General features: G+C 40.6%; 1 long non-coding RNA gene across 1 annotated transcript in view; it reads left to right on the forward strand.

The window, feature by feature from the left end:
- Window positions 1-4,271: 4,271 nt before the first annotated feature.
- The window catches only part of LOC141920437 (uncharacterized), a 66,720-nt gene continuing 49,847 nt past the window's right edge, over window positions 4,272-21,144 (forward strand). Inside the window, exon 1 of the long non-coding RNA XR_012622340.1 lies at window positions 4,272-4,300. This is a non-coding gene — a long non-coding RNA (uncharacterized LOC141920437). The remainder of the gene's footprint in view (window positions 4,301-21,144) is intronic.

Below are 21,144 nucleotides of genomic sequence, written 5' to 3' on the forward strand. Positions count from 1 at the left end.
TTTCACTTGTGGCTGTTGACGGAGTTACTGTTCTCCACTTCAACCTGGAAATGCTTTGTGGATTGTCTGAGCTGTTTGGGAATTAAGGCAAACAGACAAGCTGTTGTCCATCCCTGCAGTAAAACCAGGGTATTTACCCTGCAAAATGGTGGTGTCATAATATTGCTTTGGAAACATGGCACTACATTTCATTAAGTCAGTTATGCTAATATTTTTTCAGCAGTGAGCAAATGTCTGTTATTTCTGGTTTTATTTGTAAAACTGTAAATTCTTCAATCAAAATATTCTGTTGACAAATGTCTCAGACTAAATTGTCCCATGTTTTAATTAGTCATTAGCTGGGCTTTACACCTAATCTGGTATAACTAGGGTTTGGTGTGGAAAAGCACTTCCACTGCTGGCTGCATGTTCCCTGTTCACCCCTTGCATTGGATCTAGCAAGTGTGTGGCACAAAGCAGATTGGTTCAGCAGAAACCAAATCTCTCAAAACCAAAGTTTTCCTTTCAGATCAACCTGTTGAACTGATCTGCATGATGACTAGATCTAATGAGAGGCAGGAGGGACAAACACTGCCTGGGGCTTTGTCTCCCTGTAGTTGTACCGGATTAGAGGAAAAATCAAGGCACTCTTACTATTAACATTTTAGTTCAGGAGTTCCTGGCTCAGTGCAGAAAAACCTTCTTGTATATTCCAGCCCATTAGACCCAGCTGCTTCTTTCTTTTTTATAAGTATTTCACAGAATCACAGAATTGTCTAGGTTGGAAAAGACCTTGAAGATCATCCACTCCAACCATCAACTCAAAATTAACAGCTCCCAACTCCACCAGATCCCTCAGCGCTATGTCGACCCTACTCTTAAACACCTCCAGGGATGGGGACTCCACCCCTGCCCTGGGCAGCCCATTCCAACGCCCAACAACCCCTTCTGCAAAGAAATACTTCCTAATATCCAGTCTAAACCTTCCCTGGTGCAGCTTGAGGCCATTCCTTCTTGTCCTGGCGCTTGTTACTTGGTTCAAGAGACTCATCCCCCCTCTCTGCACCCTCCTTTCAGGTAGCTGTAGAGGGCGATGAGGTCTCCCCTCAGCCTCCTCTTCTCCAGACTAAACCCCCCCAGTTCCCTCAGCCGCTCCCCATCAGACCTGTGCTCCAGACCCTGCACCAGCTCCGTTGCCCTTCTTAGGACACACTTGAGTAATTCAATGTCCTTTTTGTAGTGAAGGGCCCAAAACTGAACACATTGCTATTAAAGTAATTAAACTGTGATTCTTCACATTATTTACAATTTTTCTCATGTTATTAAGCTGTAATTTGGCCAACAGATATGAGCATAATCTACCCTATAATTGCATAGCTTTTAATATGTGCTTCTGCAGTGAATAACAGCTAAGTGGTTTGCCCAGTGAAGTGACATGATGTCATAATATTTCTTTGAAAATATAAAATTAAGTATCATTAAATCCTATAATTATGTAGCTATAGGTTATCTTTGCAACTTAGAAAATGGAGTCGGGTAGGCTGACTCTTCTTTCTGTAGTGTTCCAAGAATTCTGTTCAAACTGTATAAGATAGAGAAAGTGTTATGCTTTATGGAACATGAGATAGTTGCCCAACTCTGTATTTCAGTGTAATTCACTTCCTTTGTTGTCTTTTCTTTCCAAGAACTAAGGTTTTCCAATGTGTTTGTAACAGCAAAGCAAACAACTGGTATGTTTCAGGAGAGTGTATTCTTTTTGAAACAATGAAAACAATGGATCTGTATTTTAGTGTCTATTTTTCTTGTTGTTTAGAAAGATTGTCTGTAGAACCTGATAACTCATGACTGTGTCATGATTTATACAGAAGTATGCTCAGAAGTATGTCTGTAGATGAGCTGATTCTGTGGCAAATATTTAGGCATTTTTGGCATTTAAAACTTTCTGATTCTCTTGTACACTGGATAACTCTGTTTGACTTGGCACCAAAATGATGTGGATTTCATGGATGCTATTGTATGATTGGTTATAAGTGATTAGATTTTTCTTTTATTTTAGGCAAATAGAGCTCTTGATTTTTTCCATGTCAAATTTTCTTAGGTTTTTTTTAAAGGTTTAGTTATTTGCTGTTTCTTTTAAATCTTTACTTAGTTCTAAAATAAATGGCTACTTTTTCCCTTGTGAGTTTCCCCTGATTTGTATTACTTCTGCACTTCTAAATTTGTTTTCTAAGGCATAAGATATTTTAGCAATCACTGTAATTGTTTCCTGGAATTTTTCATTATCATCTCAGCCATTTTTTCATTATAGATTTACCTTTTCATTATATATTTAACTGATGAAGTTAAAAGTTTCACCAGCATCTTTCTCTTGCCTGCCTACCACTGTAGGGCTTTTTTGTGTAAGATTCATTTTTGCAGCATTGAACAGGTTCTTACTTGGTATTTGGTGGTATTGCCAGTTGTTGCAAATATGCAATGAGCTTAAAATGTAGAACGTATTTGCTTACTGTATTGAAGGATTGTTTGCTCTTGACATGTATAAATAGCCTTTTTGTTCAGTGCTACATGTATTACTTTAAGTGGTTTTAGAAGGAGCTATTGATTTAAAGATTGAAGGATTGACTGCTGTTGGGTTAGAGGGGTGTATAATATCACTGTTTTGAAGATAGTAGGTGATCTCTGATCCTGTGACATTGCAATAAATATTGTGATGAATATAGTGAAATAAATGGTTTGTGCCATCTACTGGTCTGGATAGGATCTGCATTTCAGTTCGGGGGCTGAATTGTAACTGAAACTGAAGCGTACAGCATGGTAAAAGAAGGAAACTCCCCATAAATAACTAGCACATTTTTTATTATTATGTCTTCTCTGTATTAAGTGCTAACTAATGTTAAACATGCACTAACTGAAAGTGCAAACTAGTACATTAACCCTTGTCCCACCCCTGCCTTCCCAACCTTGCCCTACAACTTCTTCATCCTAATTTTATAGAGCCTGGAAATATTTCTTACAGGTAGGTCAGTCATGTTTTAACAGAATTTAACAGTCAAAGTCGATGGTGTAGACTGTGCTGTAAACGTGGTTTGTCTAGACATGTTAGGAGGAGTCATACTTCTCTATAATAATTCATAATTACGATATAGTCCATTGTCACTTTCACTTTTTATAGAGTATAAACACACACACACACACCCCATTCTCCCTTCTGGATTTTCTCTGATGTTTATTTCAGTGTTAAGCCTGGAGTAATAAAGCTGCTAGTATGGGGAGAACTTCAGTATAGCACAGTGCACTGTTACATAAGGCCTTTTAGCTGAAACCTCTTTGTATCCTACAGCCTAATAATAGGCTATTGTATTTTCTGTGATTTTTATAAAGCTCAGATTTCACATTCAATTCTTAGCTGTTTCAGCATTATCTGTGTTATCACTTGTGTGTTAATATGTTTTGTGTACATTGTGATTATAAATATTATTCTGTAATGAGCTTTGTTTCTTTCATTGTTGCTTTTTACTTATTCATCTCTGAGGGGCATAAACAGTGCATCCACAAATGCTCCACTGTCCCTCTAGTTATGCTTGCTCTATACAAAGGGAGCAAGTCCAAGAAAGTATAGTGGAAAAAAAACTTTACACATTAGAAGATTGTATGCTTCAGTATGACATTCAGGGCTCCAGATACTTCACTTGCTTATGTAATCAAGGACTCATTTTCAGATTAAGTGTAGCCTACAGGATAGACACCTGGCCTAGAAATGTGGAGGCTCTGGGTATACTTCTAGTAAAACACTTCCCTTCATGTTGCTTCAGTTAAACTTGTCCATAAGATAGGTATTTACCTCATTTGCAAAGGGCTTTTAGATTTGTTGATTACAAAACCTGTATAAACAGCTAATAATATATTTTTGAGCTGGTTTTGATACATGTTGGTGATCTAATTGTATATCATTTGAAAAGTTGGAGGGGCAGAATACTTAAATCCTTTAAATTCTAGTTAATTTGGAATTATCTAAATGCATATGTATGTATTAATATATATATACATGTGTTACCTGCTACAAACACAGGTACAAAAATCAATACAGTAAATTAGTTGATGTTACATTGCACTTCCAAGCATAATATCAATTTAAACAGAAGTAGTATTAATTTCAGAAGGGTAGGATTTTATCTAAGTATGAAAAGGTGGATTAAATGCTATGATATAGAAAGGTAATAAAATTCAGTTTTTCAAATTTTTTCTTTTTGCAGGTAGATGCCCAAAACAATTGTCTTTGCTTCTTTGTGGCTGATTGTTATGCCTGGGAAAATGAACTGCAGTAAGTGCACAGATAACGTGAGTTTTCATGGGGAAAAAAATAGTTAATTATTGCGACATTATAGCTGCTGTGATCAGAGCAATGACTAATACAAGTGAAGTATGTAATTGTCCATGTAACTTGTTTGAAGTCAGCCAGGTTCCAACACTCTTGTTCTGGTGCATAAAGAAAAATGAAGAAGAGTTATATATTTTTTTCTCTTTGAAGTCTGCTGGAATTTGCTAGGAGGTTTTTTGATATTATTGTTAAAGATATCAAATTGTATCTGCAGCCTGAGAGAGGCAAGACTGCTGCAGCTTCATATCCCAGATCCAACCAGTAGCAAGGCTGAAAATGTATTTCCAGAAGGAATTTGGCATATCTCTTTTTCATTGTCTAAACCAGAAGAACCTCTTAACTCCTACTTTTCTCCTTATCCCTTCTTTAATGACTTTTTCTTAATACTCTTATGCTTTTTGTAATATATAAAAGGCTATGGATTTGGGTTAGTGTCACTGCAGTGGGAAGTATTATAGACAGCTGTTTTGGGCAGGAATCTAAATCTAACCTACTTGGTATTGCTGGAAGAAAAGAACACTACTTCACTCTGGGCAAGTTGGAAACTGCTTCTTCATTTTGAAGCTAACCTTCTTTAATATACTAAAGAAGCTTTGTCTGCAGCCTCCTGAAAATTGGGGGAAAACAACTATAGATGATCCAAAATTTGCAGGTTTATACAAACCTTTTCTTGTGGATTCTACTGCATCACAATTATTCAAAAGTAGTGGTTTTCCACAAATTTATACAAGGGTGGTGCTGGTTTGAGTTTCAAAGACTTAAGAAGCTCAATCTAATTCTGTGGATTTACAAATACCTACACAGTGCATTTGCACCTATTCATTGCCAGAAAAGACCCCTAGTTTAACAGGAACCATTATTTACCTAGTTTCCAGTGAATTTATTCCAGATGGGGAGTGCTTTTGCACTAATAATTTTGCTTCTTCCAAAATTACAATTACATTTTCTGTTCCTTTGCATTTCAGTCTTGCTGTCACGGATATAATTGGCAAAACTCCCCAATTTACATATGTGATGTGTACATGTATTTGTAAGGTTCTTTAATACAGCGTGGACGAAGCTTCCTTTTGAGTGCAATGCCTTAATGTCTTACCTCATGGGCTGTGTCCATGCAAAACACAGCCTTTAGGTGTATGCCCCCAACATAGGTAGATTGATGGTGGTTTCTCTAGTATTAAAGAAGCCGGGAATTGAAGCCAAATGTATCCTTAGACTATCCTTTAGGAATTTGAGGAATGAAAAGAGACAGTTGATCTTTTGCTAGGTATCTTCCTCTTATCCTTTCTTCTGGGTGGGCATATCTTTGAAGCTTTGCTGTCTAATTTTACTTTGAGATCTTCATTCCCCCTCCCAATCCCACCCCACCCCCCCAAACAAACCCAACAAAACACCTGCTACCAAACACAACTCCACCAAGTATAATTTTGGAGATATGAAGTGGCTCACAAAGAATGAAATAAAGCCACAACACAGCCTGCTTGACCATGCCATCTTTGCAGTAGCGTCTGGGGTCCTTCCAGTCCAGGGGCACTACTGAGTTGCACTGTCTGAACACTAAATAACTACATTGGTAGGACATTTCTATCAAGTCCATCCATTTCAAGACAATGTGGTAGTAAATATATTTATTTTGTATTGTTTTTCTGTTCACATTTAACTTTACCCTCAAGTCCTTGTTTTCTGATGGCATCTTTTATTTTGTTCTTTCAGTGATGGGTCTTCCTTTTTAGCAGATGGATATAAAAGTGGATCCAGTCTCTAGACAGGCTGCCTTTGACAGGAACTGGCAGGTTCTCATGAACTCCAACAGCAGGGTCCCAGGGTCTGCTATTGCCGTAAAAACATCTGCAGGAAGTATTCATGGCCCATAGCGGGCTTCTTGCTGAGACAAGAAAAGCCACAGCCACCAATTCCTGGCCTAAATTAGTCAGCAGACAGTTTGTTTTGTATTGGGGGGACTTCATGGAGACTAGCATGATGGAGACCAGTTAAGATACTGCAGAAGGCTATGAAGAGCCAGTTGCAATGAATCTTAATACTTTCTATCATTTACTCACAAGGTAAAAGACAAGTTAAATGCCCTTTGGGAGAAGAGATGATGGGATAATACTCGTATAAGAATCATAGAATCTAAGAATTAATCATAGAAATGACGGTCAGTGGGAAAAAATATGCCCTTAGAAGAGAATCAGCTCAGTGATAGACCTCCTGAGGCTATAGGGCCTCAGAGGATCAGTAAAATAGAAAAATTAGCTCTGACCTATGCTCCAGATTGACATGGGGATGCAGTGTAGTGTTCAGCTGTCATGTACTGGACCCGTTTCCAGAAAGTGCATCAAACAGATGGAGGTGCCCATGTTTTGCATTGGTGAGAGCAATCAAGAGAGTAGTTCTGGGCTTTATGGGATTAATTTCTATTGGGAAAAAGAGTCCATTAACTATCATGCATCTCTAATAACTAGGAAGGTTGTTCTAGGTACAGTGGTTCCACCACAGACATGGCTTTGGCAGGTGTCATTCATCCTAAGGGAACTCTGTTGATCACAGAAAGGATGGTAGACCCTCGGATGGCAGGAAGTCTCATGCTGTTCCCGGTGAGTAAAATATTCACTGCTGTAACTATAATCAAATTAAGTTAATCTCTCGAGATTGTTTTGTATCTGATAACACAGTGGAGGCAGAACACTGGACATGGTAAGCCAATTAAGTATAATGTCTTACATTTCTACTGTCATTAGAACTAAGCTTTGCAAAGGCTGTGTCTCTAGGGCCTAACAAGCTAGGGACATCCTCCCCAAATTTTGCCTCCTAACTCTTTGTCTTGATGTCTCTTCTGATATTATGCACATTAGGAGGCAAACTTCACCATCCCACCAAAGTGAAACTGTAATTTTGTGGGTTTTGCCACCTCTTGTACTGTCTGTACAGCCTTGCTTTTAGTGTCAGTCCAAAAATGTCATCCTTAGCTGATCCTTTGACCTCATATGGCTTCTGTTACTGCTTAGACAGTCAGGCCTTTCACATGCCTGGTGTGGCACCACCACCCCTTTCCATGTTCCAGGACACAGGGAGCAGAGACCTGGCTTTTAAAGCTCAGCAAACTCTGAGTCAGGCTCCTGTCTGCTCCTACAACTTACAACCTTGATCTAGGAGCTAAAAGGAGCCCTTTGAGGAAGGCTTGTTGTGTTAGAAGGTGAGAGAAAGAAAGGTCAAGGATGACAAAGGAGCGAGCGTTTGTTCAAAGCAGACACCTGATTCTCTTGATCTGGACTTGAGAGCAAAGCCCTTTGCATGGTACGAACAGTGTGTGCAGCCCTGCTATTCCTACGGCTCTGCCCCTCTTCTGGCTCCCCCTCTGTTTGAGGGGGCTGCTGTCCCTGAAGGCCTGCCAGGTTAGGGAGTAGGAGCTGGATTTTTCACATATATGAAAAGGGAGGGTTTGGTGGAAGGAAGGACAGGAAAGGGAGAAGTATGTGTATCCTTCTGTCTAAAGTTGTCTTGAAAAAAACAGTGCATGGGGGGAGTTTTAAAAAAACAAACAAACAAAAACAACAAAAACAAAACCAAAAGGTGTGTGGATTTATGTTTCTACTCCCTGCAGTAGAGGGCTCTCTGTATTTAGGGCCCTAACTTGCAACATCAATTACAGGTCCACATGTGGCAAGTAGGTAAGAGATTTGACTCTGACAAGATGCATGTCCTGGGTGTGCTGTGGTCATGACAAAGTAACTGGTGAGGAGCCTGAATTCTCCTTGCTTTATAGTAACTGCAACCCAAACTTCACTAGAAACTGTAGAAGTTTCTCATTTACTTGCAGCAGGAACCCTGTAGCAAATCATCTCACTTCTGGATTTCATCTCCTGTTTAAATTCTTTCACTCACTTTTTGTCTCATCAACTTTCCTCCTCCTTGTCCCTTGGTTTTAACCTTGCGCAGGGAGTGTGCAGCGGGCTGCTGGAATGCACATAAACACGGCACAAAGACAGGGCCTGCGCTGCTGAAAGGTCAGGCCAGCCTGGCGGCACACAATGAGGAGCAGGCTGAGCAGTGGAAATTTACAGCCCCGAGTTGGGCTGCAGATCGCTTCTCTTGCAAGAACTGCCCTGCTCCTCTGGCAATGTGATACCTGCCGAAGAGATTCGGTGTAGAAAAGACTGAGTGCTCTTGAAAGTGGTGTTGCAAAGCACTGCTTTCTTTTGAGGAGAGGAGGAAAGTTTGGGGTTATCTATTGCATATTTTTAATGAAGGAAATTTGCTTTAATCACCCTCTTTCTAAATCTGCTGTTTATAGAGTCAGAATCTGCAAACATTTGTGTTTTACCAGTATTTGTTCACTGAAAACTATCGTGATCTTAAGCATGATAATTCTGCAGAAAAATTATAGTGAGCATGACTCAGTATGAGGAAAGTAATCTACAGAAATAAGAATGGGCTTCGTTAAGAATTGACTTCACCGTCTTTAGTCCTTTACTGTGTATTGTATTGGAGCATACACATGCAGTTATGCAATAATATTTGCTTGTGGCAATTTGTGTTTCATAGGGATACGGAGTGGTAATCAGTGGTAAATGCTAGTGTAAAACTGTCATTCATCCCCAAGAAAGAGCTGTTTGTCAAAGCACTTCATTTGCTAGACTTAATATGGAATTTATCTTTGTACTTACACTAACTGCTTTTACTAGGAACTCGTTCAATACCATTTAATTTATTTTTACGTGACATTCTAGTAACCACTATCAAAAGATCTGGGTGAAAGGTCATGACAACAGTCCAGCTATTTAGCACAGCTTTTCTGTAAACAAATCAGTGAATTGTTTGACCAGCATGAAGTAATAATTCCCCAATGCATTCTGAATGAATGTGCTACAGATACAAAGAAGTTTCATTAACTAGTGTCAATCTCCAAAATGAAAAGGAAGTACGGAAAGAAAACCTTGGGAAATGCATGTTACAATCATAGCTGGAGCTGTGGGTCATGCAGTGTGGTTTGGGTCTGGCTATTTGGAAAGGATGGGTTTCTCCTTACTGTAAACTGACTGTTGTTGCTTATATTTCAATGGTGCCTTAAGTGTGAACTATCATTCTAGCAGGTGTTGCCCTGTGACAGGGATACCATGACTTTTTTTCATGACACAAAAAGTGTGTAGTTTAATGAGGTACAGTGTCCTTATTCCCATTTTGAGGGGATGAGGAACTAAAGGTCAGACATACCAAGTGACTTTTAGTTGGCATGGCAGAAGCAAGGTCTGGGCTTTATTCTCGTTCCTCAGCTGCAAGACCCTCAGCTTCCCTGCCCATCATCTTTTAGTTGAAAATAGTCATCCACAGCCATGTCACGTGGCTTAGAGGCATGACTGCAGTGTGGGGTGCACAGATACCAGAAACCTCCCACTACATCTATACCTGACTCACCTTGAGCTGAAGTCCTACAGAAAATTAATCTGGAAGATAATTTCCAATGGAGAAAGACCCTATAGCATAGCTTGAGCATTGACTTTTTATTTAGATGACTTGGTAGTAAAGGAGGGTTACATTTATCTATCCTTTTTCTTACTCTATCATTAGGCTTCTTCAGAAATGCTTTCAAAATGTTCATGAAATGCAGCCTTTAACCCAGTCAATACCAAACACCTTGCAAAGTATGTTAAATTAATTCCTAATGAATATGACTTTTCCTCTTTGCACACCTTGTAATGATCCCTATGGTTCTCTAGCAAATTTACAAGCTTAACCCATCCCTGCAGTCTGGTCTCCCAGCTGTGAATCTCTGGCAATTTACAAAAGCAGTGGTAAAATGGGAAAGGGGTCAGGATCTTGCTGATCTTGGGAACCCCGTGAGACCTAAACAAACCAGTAATCTATTCTATCATGAAGGTGAAAGAGGTTTTGGCTGTTCTGCTTAGATACACCCAATAATATAGACATAATTTATGGTGGATTTGAATACCTGCATCTTTGTAGGAACTCTTATCAGAAAAGATAAGCGTTGGAGCAAGTCAAAGTTTCAGACAGGGCACGTTGTCAGTTCTAGGTGATTCTAAAATACAGGGCAACCAGTAGGGTTATAAGTATGTAGAAGGTGCATCACTAACTGGTAACTAAACTCTGATATTCTGATGCAGCAGAGCTAATTCAAAATACCAGCAGTCTAGATTATAGATGTGATTCACAGTACTGGTCAGAACAAGCTGATAGCAGATGCTAAAAGTAAAGCATATGGACAAGCTTTGGGAATACACTGCACAAATGTCTTGCAAACTACTGGAAAGTAGTGTTTATCGCTTGCTTGCTACTATTTTGCACACCACAAGAATTACTTGACTTACTAATGATGCTAATGACAACCTTATGCAATAACTGCAGCATTTCAAACATTACTTCAGTGCTTTTATACAAGGCTTCTAATCTGCTGTTTAGACAGAAACACAGCTTTAGGCAGGCTAATTTGGGCTGGTCTAAATGGCTACCCAGCTTTGTGGTAAAGGGAGCGAGAGAACTTCTAGACACCAATCCATCTCCAAACCTCTACACTCTTCATGATCTGCACTACCTGTGAGATTGTTGGCCTTAGGCCTTTGTCATGAGCTGCTCTATAAAATGACATAGTGGTAAGGTCCATGGGTGACCACCAGGTGACCAAATCGAAGAAAGGGCTGAGACCTACTTTCTAGTCTTGTTTCTGACCATCTGAACAGACACTGACTGCTTTTCATGAGCTCTATTCCTGTATCAGTAAAACAGATAAAAATAATATTCTGAACTGAATCTCTGTCCCCATTTACTTAGGTATCTGATCATACTCTTTTTCCACAAAGACTGAAGTAAATAGGACATTTGGCACTTCATTGTGAAGTCTTAGTACATGCAGGGAAGTGTGCTTTCTGAGAAACGCCCAGGGCAAAAAAAATCCAGGCACAAATGATGCCATTTAACCCCTCAAGAAGCTTCCTTGCTGTGTGGGGAATTCCATTCTCTAACAGACCAGCCAGTTACATCATGTGGAAAGATAACTTTTGTCCAGCAGCCAGATGACTAAAATGCAAAGAGAAGAATCTCCTTCCTCTCTATCCTTCTCTTTTGTGGGTCCTAGATAAAAATTATTGTTCATTTTGAAAACCTAGTGCTCAGTTCTGGCTGCCCTCAGTAGCATCACCACAAATTTAGTGTAGTATCAACTGACTATAGACAGATGCGTCAGACTTGCAGCGTGGTACACTTAGAGGTGGTACTGAAACATGCTGCTTAGCTGAATACATAGCTCCATTAAGAAAGGTAAACAGGAGGATGATCTTCTGTTGCTCCTTAGAATACCTTGGGCAAGCTCTGAGAATGTTTGAAGGCAAAATCTGTTTCTTTTTCTTAAAACTTAAACAGTGCAAGATACCTTCAAGACAAAGAAAGAAATAAGCAGCATGCAAATGACTGTTACTTTTCCAGTTCTGAAAAGCCTCTCTGCATGCTGCCAGAGATGACTTGTGACCTGTCATGACTGTTTCAATGGAGCTTCAGTTGCCAATATTAGCACAGGCTGCTATCAGAGTAACTTGCTTACTATCTGTGTATGTGAGGTTATTTAGTGTGAGTCTGGCAGAGTGGTAATGACTTGCAGGGGTTTGTTTGTTTAGCTTTCCTTGAGATTGCAGAAGGTCACCTCTAGCAGTAACATAGCTTATTGCAGTTCACTTCACAACACTGTTTTGGCTATGGATTTTATTTAAAATCCATTCCTGGCCACTAAGTGGCCACAGATGAAAAGAATAACACACTGGTACTGATTAGGAGTGCTCTGTGACCTACTTGGGAGAGGTAGAAGGGATCTACCATCAGTCTCAGCTGGAGACTGTAAAAACTGCTTTGAATTTATCTCCATAGTCAGCCAATGGTCTGGGAAGGAATCTTGTTTAGGGTAATGGATAGCCTCAAAGTAAAAAGCTATGCATTTGGATGGAGGACTTCTAGTCTAAAAGAAAAAAAATATGTGAACCCCCAACACAAGAAAACTCAAGCTTTTCTGTTTTCTTACTTTTTACTGTATCAGGAGCTGATAACTTTGTGATTTCATTTGAGTCTAAAGTGATTACCTTAACTCCAGTTGTTTTTAAACAGTTAGTCTATGTGTACTTGGAGCCGGGAAGCTTGTAGACCAATACAGATTCTTTCCTGATAAACATTTCAGGTTGATCTTCTTCCCTACCTACATCTCCTTAGGGATTGCATCAGTTACGTGAAAGACCCTGAAATTCAAAGCTGATTCATAATGTTTGTGCTTCTTGAAGAAATACAAAATGATAGGACATGATACTACGAGCATACTAGTGTGTTATTATATTGCAATATGATACACTGTCCCCTGGGCCTATTTTGTCACGGTGTCTCCCATAACGTTCTAAACACTCTCAAACTTAGCGCTGTGGTGACGGCAAGGCAGTGAAGGAAAAGGAGCAAGATCAGACATGTTCTGCATCAATAACTCATTACAAAGACTGCATGGACAGTATTTATCTAGATATACTACATTGATAGTATCTAGAAGTAGCTTAATTCTACGTGGCACTGTGCTGGATCTGAAGTAGCAAAGCCTGGATTTACTTCAGGTTTGTGCCTCCTCTTCAGCTGTCAGTGTCAGCTGAAGCTTTTCTGTTAACTGTAGCATGTGACAACTATAGAGTTTGATGTTTAACTGTACTGTATACTACCTTTTAGCAAACGCTAAAATGGCTGAACCAAAATACAATCACATAGGACTAATGTGAATTTTTCTCTTTCTTCTGTTAAAGGACACCATAAAACCTTGTTTCTCAAATTCTGAAGAAATCCAAACAGCTACCTGTGGGGCTTTACTGCCCCTCTCTTTTTTTCAACACAAGGCTGGCATTCTGCATCTCTCAAGTGTTTTCAGGCATTAAGAAATGCCATGTCCTTTGAGAAAATGGTGTAATAGTCAGGGGGCCTGGTGCCTTCAATTCAAGACAGAGCTGCCTGACCCACCCACGTCACTTTCTATGGAGATTACTCAGGCTTCTGGCAGAGAGAGGCTGCCTTTCTCCTGAGCTGACCATAACGCAGGTGCAAATTAATACTGTAAAGTATTAGCTTCAGCTCATTTTGTGGGTGAAAATTTAAGGAAAGCCTTAATCTGAGTTCCCATCTGTGTCCTTGACTGAAATGGTTTTGAGCCTGAGACTAGTGATGTGTGCATTTTCAAGGCAGTAGATTAAAGGTACGAATTATGAATGGCAGCATTTGTATGCCCTTGTTGAAAATGTATCCCATTAGTTCTGAGAGAAAACTGCTCTCACACCAAGGAATGCAACTGCAGAAGATGCATTCATGTGTAGTCAGATCCAAGTAAAATTAAATCCAAAGTGGCAATAGCCCAGGATGAAAGTTGATGCTAATTGTACATAAATAGCAGAGGGACTGTCATATGACAGGCTATAATCAATAAAACATGCCTGTTGTGACAAATCTGCATGTCAGGTGTCCTTACTGGGACAGAGTGTTGGTGCTCTTGTGTACCTTGCTATCTTCTGGCTCTGCTGGTGATTTAAGCATTGTTAAGGATTTATTCCTCACATAGAATTAATTTGCAGTTCTTTCCACCAAAACAAAGAACTGGACAAAGAAAATGAATGAAACACTTATGCAGATGCCACACACTTTATTTACAATTTTTCTAAAATACTTGATGTGCAGAAATTCTTTCTTTGAACAAAATTTTTTTCCTAATAAAATTCAACATCTCTTGTTTTGGCTGATTGGTAGTCAACAGAACACTTTGAAAAACTGAGGTCAGCCTTGGTAGACAGTATTCATGCTTTTTTTAATTTGCACCATGTTACATGTCTGGAATTGTTCCAAGGGACAAATGTGTTTAGAGATAAGATTTTTTTTTTTCAACAAGGAACCATTTGGTGTGTCCTGTGATTGCATCACAATACTACCATAAGAATTTATTTTCCAATTTTTCTATATCCCAATTTTGAATTGTTTGTAGCTACAATTGCTTATAGTTCTAATACCGTAGTTGCTTCTGGAACTTTACATGTAGAGATTTTTTTCTATTAAAAAAATGTAGAGCTATGTTAAGGTTAATATATAATATAAGGGAAAGATGTGGTGGCTCCAAAGGAAACAGTAGAACAAGGGTTAAAAGGAAAGGTATGTTAATGGTTACAGAATACCAGATGTGTGATTTCATTCAAATGAAGAGGAGGAACTAACCTGAAGATAAGGTGCCAAGATGAAGGGGAACTGAACTGCAACTCAGGGAGAAAAGGAGATTTTACGGCCTTTGGAAGAAGGGACTAGCCACTCAAAATGATTACAAAGAGGCTGTGATGCTATGCAGGGCAGAAATCAGGAGGGCTAAAGCCCAGCTGGAAATTAATCTGGCTTCAGCAATCGAGGGCAACAAGAAATGTTTCTATAAGTATGTCAGTAGCAAAAGAAAGACCAGGGAGAGTCTCCATCCCCTGCTAGACGCAGGAGAAAACATGGTAACAAGTGATGAGGAGAAGGTTGAGGTCCTTAATGCCTTCTTTGCCTCAGTCTTTAATAGCAAGACTAGTTGTACTGAGGGAATCCAGCCTCCTCAGCCAGAGGACAGAGACTGGGAGAATGACCCCCCTGCATTCCAGGAGATCGTCAGTGACCTACTGCATCACATAGACACACACAAGTCTATGGGACCTGATGGGATACACCCAAGGGTGCTGAAGGAGCTGGCTGGGGTGCTCGCCAAGCCACTTTCCATCATTTACCAGCAGTCCTGGCTGACTGGGGAGGTCCAGACAGATTGGAAACTGGCCAATGTGACGCCCATCTATAAGAAGGGTTGGAAGGATGATCTGGGAAATTACAGGCCTGTCAGCTTGACGTCGGTGCCCGGGAAGCTGATAGAGCAGCTCACCCTGAGTACCATCATACAGCACGTGCGGGACAACCAGATGATCAGGCCCAGTCAGCATGGGTTTATGAAAGGCAGGTCCTGCTTGACAAACCTGATCTCCTTCTCTGACAGGGCGACCTGCTTATTGGATGAGGGAAAGGCTGTGGATGTTGTCTACCTTGACTTCAGTAAGGCCTTTGACACCGTTTCCCACAGCATTCTCCTGGCAAAACTGGCTGCTCGAGGCTTGGATGGGCACACGCTTTGCTGGGTAAAAAACTGGCTGGATGGCCGGGCCCCAAGAGTTGTGGTGAATGGAGTTAAATCCGGTTGGTGGCCGGTCATGAGTGGTGTCCCCCAGGGCTCAGTTTTGGGGCCACTCCTGTTTAACATATTTATTGATGACCTAGACGAGGGGATCGAGTGCACCCTCAGTAAGTTTGCAGGTGACACCAAGTTGGGTGGGAGTGTTGATCTGCTCAAGGGTAGGGAGGCTCTGCAGAGAGACCTGGACAGGCTGGAGCAATGGGCTGAGGCCAACTGGAGGGGTTTCAATAAGGCCAAATGCTGGGTTCTGCACTTTGGTCACAACAACCCCCAGCAGTGCTACAGGCTTGGGGAGGAGTGGCTGGAGAGCTGCCAATCAGAGAGGGACCTGGGGGTGTTGATTGACAGCCGGCTGAACATGAGCCAGCAGTGTGTCCAGGTGGCCAAGAAGGCCAATGGCATCCTGGCTTGTATCAGCAATAGCGTGGCCAGCAGGGACAGGGAAGGGATCTTATCCCTGTACTCGGCACTGGTGAGGCTGCACCTCGATGACTGTGTTCAGTTTTGGGCCCCTCACTCCAAAAAGGATATTGAATGACTTGAGTGTGTCCAGAGAAGGGCAACGAAGCTGGTGCAGGGTCTGGAGCCCAGGTTTGATGGGGAGTGGCTGAGGGAACTGGGGGGGTTTAGTCTGGAGAAGAGGAGGCTGAGGAGAGACCTCATCGCCCTCTACAACTCCCAGAAAGGAGGGTGCAGAGAACTGGGGATGAGTCTAACCAAATAAGAAGCAAGAGAACAAGAGAGAATGGCCTCAAGCTGCATTAGGGCAGGGTTAGACTGGCTCTTAGGAAGTATTTCTTTCCAGAAGGGGTTGTTAAGTGTTGGAATGGGCTGCCCAGGGAGGTGGTGGAGTCCCCAACCCTGGAGGGGTTTAAGAGTCGGGTCGACACAGCACTGAGGGATCTGGTGTAGTTGGGAGCTGTTAATTTTGAGTTGATGGTTGGAGTGGATGATCTTCAAGGTCTTTTCCAACCTAGACAATTCTGTGATTCTGTGAACTGGAGCCATAAAATATTCTGATAAAGAAAAGTTGGTGCTTGTGGGTGTGTAAGTGTGAGAGTATGAGTAAAGTCAGTGTAACCAGAGATTTTTTTTTTTTAAATAAATACCATCTTCCCTTTCATAAGATCTCATACAGGTTTTTGTTACACAAGTTTCCTACAACCAAGTTAAAATCTTAATGTACAAATGCTTGGAGGGCCACAGAATTGACTGAAAATTGGTATGTTATGGAAAGAGATGCAGGAATTTTCCTCCAATTTGATAATTCCTTGTGGCATTTTTAAAACTTCATTTTAATTCACTACAGGTTTTGCTAACATTCCTAGCATGGAAGAGGTCTCTCAGTTGCCTGTTGCTGTATATTCACCACGTAAGTACATAATGTGTGTTCGTGGCTCACAGGTAGTCAGAGAAGCAGTAGGAGTTGGTACAAAATCAGCCAGTGACCTTGCTTTGGTTTCCTCTAGCATGTTAAGTGAAGGTGCTTGACTACCTCACATTGCTTTCCACTGGAAGAACCAGAGATGTTGGCTCAGGGATACTGAAGAATCACAAATGCCTACACCCAGGTTTAGAAGTTGCTCATGAGATGAGCTCTGTGAAGAGATGCCTCTCTATATGACAATTCTTGATAACATTGTTCTATTTTGACTTTGGAGGATATTTTTTGCATACTGTAGTTTTGGGGATTGCTGTACACATCCAGTTCTCAGTTGACATCTAGGCTTGCATTCACTTCTGACAGTAGGCAAAAGTCTTCAGTAATTAGGACAGAGTAAGTCTTGAGGTAGTGTAGGAGCTAATGCAGTGTTCTCTCAGAATATCCTGTATTTTTTTCCTTTTCCCTGTTTTTTTCCCCCTTTCATGAGTGCCAGGTGAGGCTTATTTGAAACAGCACTGGTGAAGGTCCCTGAAACCTGTAGCAGTTGCAGTGGCCTGTTAGCAATTCTCAGAAGGGTACAAACAAGGCTTGAAGGGTAGTCAGGTTTGGGCCAGGCAAGAATTTATCTGGGATTGAAGGAATCCTCAGGGATTATCCAGCTAAATGTCTAGTTACTGAAGAAAAGCTTCTGTTCCCCTTTGTACCACCACTTATAATTTTCCCTGCTGAATCCCTTATTTAAGACTAAATTTACTATATTTGTTATTAGATGAAGTTTGTGTTTGAAATCATGAAGTGCCAAAAGCAAGAAAATCTTTTTTTGATTTCAGGCAATGCTGCAGTCTTCCCTGCCCTCTGAGGAACATCTCAAAATACAGTGCCCCACATCAGGCTTCATTCATGACTTCTTTTCTTCTAACCAGAGAATTCCTAAGCTGTATTTCTTCATTTCCATTCTCTTAATAGTCCATTTTCCTTTCTTACCTTCTCACATTACTGTCCTGGCATTCTCTTGCATGTGATATTTATACAGTTCTTAGCTGTAAATGGATTTCGTCTGGACCTTGAATGGGCTGGGAATTGCCTTACACTTCAAGGTGACTTTCCCTCTAGTTACAGCTGTGATCTGTTGGCTAGCAGGCAGCAAAGTCCTAGCTCTACTCTGCTATTGTCATTTGATGTATTTTCCTCTTAAATAAGGAAAAGAATTTTCTTGAAACAAATTGTTATTCTTGGCCTAAAATCACCTGACAGTTTCTGATAATGTTGCACTGTGATCCACCTCTTTCATTCAAATGGATGAAGAAACCATCAGCATTTTACCATGAAACTGTCGGAGCTCGGTTTTTAGGAAACTCGAGCTTCTAGCATTGTTGTGGATCTCACCTTTGATCCTGGAATGAAATCTTAATATCATTCTGAAAGAGGAATGCAGATTAAATTAAAGTATAATTTGCTTTTAAAACTTTCCCTCTTCATATGATAATCTGATTAGAACTGAGGCAGTGTTTTGTACTTCATTACCTGCATAGGAGAGATCTATGCCAGGTTCTTGCCTCATGGTGTTTTGAGTCAGGTTTTTGTGTGGTGTTAGTAAGTAAATGTGAATGCATCTTGATACGGTTACTTAGACAGCTATTTGATCCTTTGTTTCAGCATCATTACTGCTTCACTAGCAAGAAACTGCTTTCTAAAGGCTCAGAGGTTCTGTGTCATTGGATAAGCATATAACATTTCACATCATCTCCGAAGTGCAATAAGAATGTTTTTCTTGGGAAATTTCTCATTCTCCTCCTTTATGAACTGTCATGAATGATGAAGGAATTACGACAAGATTCTACAGCTCAGTCTCAATTCACTGCATAAACTTACCTGTGTTATTGGAGAGGAAGGGCTGGTATCTGAATTATGGCATTTATTTTTTCTAGGAAAGATTGGTATACTTGACAGATTTCAAATAATATATTTAAGCTGGTTTAAAGGAAGGATTTGCTTTTGTGCCTTAGATAAATGACAGACATTTTAATTTAGGTCCCTCTGCAACACAAACAGAAATAATACTGGGAGCAGGGGGAGTCAAAACTACATTAACTTCATCTTGAAAAGATGCAGTGGAGAATAACACAATTTCAAGTTGATGACTTGTGTAAGTACTCGCTTCTCCTTCACATGATGTTGCATTGTTTGCTTAACCCATTCTGTATCTTTTGATTTCTTTGTCTGGACAATAGACCACAATGAAGAGTATTTCAGTGGAGTTGTTGAAGGTGAGGGGCCTAATTCACAATGACTGAAACTTGTGAATAATTATCATCTTTGTGAAAGTTAGTCACAAGAGAATTGTCCCATCTTATTTTGGCATCTATGAGAGAAGAGAATCTCTCTGCACAGGGGAGTGGGATACAATAGTGGTACTGCTCCATGCAGTAAAAAAGAGTTCCACAAGATCAAGACAAACTTAGTGTGTGCATATTTATTGTCTAGGCCAGTGGTACGGGTGTGCCTGTCCCATGTCCTTTTATTGCATGCACTGTGAACTTCTCAAGGCAAGAACAGGGTGTTTGGAAACTGCTTGGCATGTTGTGGATATTACTGGAAAGAATAGAAGAAAGTATTTCTTGGGTTTTAGCATGAGGCAAACTTCTACCACATTTGCTGTGGGAAGTGCTGACCAAATTGAAATATGCTTACATCCAACCTAGGATCTGAGTGCCTTCATTGGAGTTAAAGCTTAAAAAATGGTTATATGCTGCTGAATTCACCCTCAGGGAAAATGACTAGGAGGTTGGGGCCTGTTGATTAAGGCAGAAAGAAGCAGAGCACAATAAAGTTTTCAACATCTTCTCTTTATGCCTCAGGCTCCAAATCCTGTGAGAAGGTTTGGTTTTGCCGAGTGATGGGTTTGATGATGTTGTGTTCGCTGCTCAGAAAGCGGAGGGGATCCAGAGTCCTAGAGATCTCTAGGGTCTTCCCCTGGGTTCAAAAAATATGTAGAGAAGTGCTTTTTCTGCAGCAGTAAGGAAGGTGAGTAGCATTATGCTGCTTGGTGTGAGCTGCAGATGTACACATGGCTGGAGCTATGGCTACAGGAACGCTCTTGGAGCATGCAAGATGTGTGGTCTTATTTGTACCTCTTGCCACATGCTACCTTTGACCACATCCATTTTCTTGAGTGAAGCAGGCCACAGATTTCCTTTCTTTTCTACTCCCTGTAGAACGAGAACACACTCTCCACTAGGTACTTTCAGAGAAGGTTAGGGAGTTGTCTGATACTTAGTATGGTGTGACCTAGTAGCTAAAGAAGTGTGTTTTGAGGCGATTGTGTGACTCCCTTTATTTCCTGTGGAATGAATGTACTTAGTATGATCAGCTGCTTGGATCTTCCTGCTTTGGTAAATTTTCTGTTACAAAATTGGGACCTTGTAGAGCATTGAGAACATAGACAAGTAATAACTATTGTGATCTGTGATAGTGCTATAGTGCTTGTGCCACCCAGCTTTAAATGATGCTGCTTGTTCATATTATCCTGCAATTCATTTATTTTGCTCTTTTGCTTGACTCAGACTGCAGCATAGTTCTGACACAATTGATTGCATCTCAGCCAGGATAAGAAAAAAGTATTTTCAGATGTCGACAACTAACACATTAGTTCATACAAATTTTGACTAGGTCCCCTCACAAGTCGCTCTGCTGGCAATAAGGGCAGTTCTGTTAGCTGTTACCCTATCATCTGTTTTGCATCCTGTGAGGGGAACAGGCGTAGAATTTATTTGGACTTGACAATGGGGTGTTACGATGAAGATTAGTGATACCCACAGGAGTGGTGGTGCCACAAGGAAAGAAGTGCACCTATGGTGAGGACATAATTGCAGAATTTCCCTCCATGTTAGAGGCCACATTGAAAATGTTGGCTTTTTGTAGGTTTGAGTTAGTGTTTTTAGTCTTCTCTCGCAATTGGATTATTATAAACATGGGAAAAGTGCCATAATTTTAGTCAAAATAGATGCAGTCTGTTGCTAGTTCATTTATACACAAATGTGTGGTGAAAGAATGAGTGAATTTGTGTGCACGTCAACTCTAAATCTTTCTATTTTAGTTCTTTTCAAACAGCAGGCAAAAGGATACATGAGAATAAAGTTCAGTGGAGGGAAAGAAATACTGTCGGCATGAGGTGCCCATCATACG

The sequence above is a fragment of the Strix aluco genome, chromosome 3, assembly GCF_031877795.1.
Source record: "Strix aluco isolate bStrAlu1 chromosome 3, bStrAlu1.hap1, whole genome shotgun sequence".
Lineage (NCBI taxonomy): Eukaryota > Metazoa > Chordata > Aves > Strigiformes > Strigidae > Strix > Strix aluco.